The sequence below is a fragment of the Vigna radiata genome, unplaced genomic scaffold (assembly GCF_000741045.1).
Source record: "Vigna radiata var. radiata cultivar VC1973A unplaced genomic scaffold, Vradiata_ver6 scaffold_251, whole genome shotgun sequence".
NCBI classification, from domain to species: Eukaryota; Viridiplantae; Streptophyta; class Magnoliopsida; order Fabales; family Fabaceae; genus Vigna; species Vigna radiata.
Window position 1 is genome coordinate 244,863 of NW_014543556.1, and position 1,994 is coordinate 246,856.

Genomic DNA, 1,994 nt, shown 5'->3' on the forward strand with positions numbered 1-1,994 from the left:
TTGGCTTTTACCATGGTGTCAGCAATGAGAGCAGGCCAATCGATGTGTATGTGATTTAAAATCCCATACAGGAGAAGTAAATCCTGCTCAGAGCATTGAGCANGGTTGGTTGCTCTAGGACAGAGAATCCAGACAATCAAGTAATGGATCATCCTCTCTTCAACTTTGAAACCTCCAACCAGTAATAGTCTTCTACTTGTTTGCCTCTCAGGATGTCGCAGAAAGGATTGAAAAGTGAGCATCCTGTTAAAGTCTTCAAGTCCTAAATGGACTTTGACAGCATCATCCCAGATAGGGAGTTGAGCAACATTTGTCCAAACGTCATCATCTAAAATGATGCGGACTCCCTTGACCTTGGTAGAAATTATCCCATCTCGATAGCGCAAGTTGAAATAGAAAACTCTTAAGAGATCGAGATAAATATTTCCTTTTTGTTCTACGAAATGTGCTAACCCCTGCTCAGCAAAAGTATTTGGGAATTGAAAACCATAAAAGCGAAAGAAATCAAGACGGATATACTTTACCGCCATGATTTTCCTTTCTTGCCAGGAGTTGATGAAGTCTTCATGTTTCTCTTGATCTGAGATCCATCCATTTATATTNGCAAGTCGTGGTTGAGAGGAAGAAGGAGCCCCAACTGTCTTGCGACGATACCTCCTTGGTTCAGCCATGAAAAGGATGAAGGTTTGTGAAAGAAGAAAAAAAATTTTGAGCTCTAGATTTGATTTTAGCAGCAATGGGTAGCAAAGAGATGTCTAATAATCGATTATGGGGGCCCATTTATAAGAGAAATGGAAAAACTAGCCGTTTATGGCCGTTTATAGCCGTTATGAGACGCTCCAACGACTCTTTTTTTTTGAATCTGTTTGCGTGATAATCGATTATGGCTCGAGATAATCGATTATCAGTTCATTTATTTTTGCCCAGAATTATATGATAATCGATTATGCATGATGATAATCGATTATCTGCTCAAAGATTTCCAGAATGCATTTTAAGACTAAATAATCGATTATACATTATTGATAATCGATTATGATTCAATAGACTTACGAAAAATGCAAAATTTTTTTGCATGGATTTTGATCCTAGGACATGTCTAAAACTCCTAATTCTCTTCTAAGNTCAAAAAATCTATCTTTAGGTAAAGCTTTGGTAAAAATGTCAGCTAACTGATGTAGAGTATCTACATATTCAATTTGACAATCCCCCTTTTGAACATGGTCTCTTAAGAAGTGATGTCTAATTTCTATGTGCTTAGACCTTGAATGCATTATGGGATTTTTAGTCAAATTTATAGCACTGGTGTTATCACATTTTAGAGGAATATTGTCAAGGAAAATATCAAAGTCCTCAAGTTGTTGTTTCATCCATAAAATTTGAGCACAACAGTTCCCAGCTGCAATATATTCAGCTTCTGTGGTAGACAGNGCTACACATGCTTGTTTCTTTGAGTGCCAAGACACTAAAGAACATCCTAAGAAATGAGAAGTACCACTAGTACTTTTTCTATCTATTTTACAGCCACCATAATCCGTATCAGAATATCCTATTAAACTAGGTGAAGCATCAGAGGGATACCAAAGTCCAAAAGAAGTAGTTCCCTTAAGATATTTTAGGACTCTTTTTACTGCAGTTAAATGTGATTCNTTNGGTTTGNCTTGATATCTAGCACATACACATACACTCTGCATGATGTCTGGTCTACTAGCAGTCAAGTATAGCAAAGATCCTATCATGCCTCTAAACATGGTTTCATTTACTTCTTTCCCATTTTCATCTTTATCNAAATAACAAGAGGTGCCCATGGGTGTACTAGCTTCCTTGCAGTTATCCATTCCAAATTTTCTAAGAATTTCTCTACAATACTTAGTTTGAGATATAAAAGTTCCATTTTCCATTTGTTTTATTTGTAGTCCTAAGAAAAAATTCAATTCACCCATCATAGACATTTCAAATTCTCCTTGCATTATTTTTGCAAACTCTTCACACAA

The 1,994-nt window shown here is 36.3% G+C and overlaps 1 protein-coding gene across 1 annotated transcript in view; it reads right to left on the minus strand.

The window, feature by feature from the left end:
• Positions 1-1,994, minus strand: part of LOC106754503 — an 8,129-nt gene that overhangs the window by 3,946 nt on the left and 2,189 nt on the right. The gene's annotated exons all lie outside the window — the stretch shown is intronic.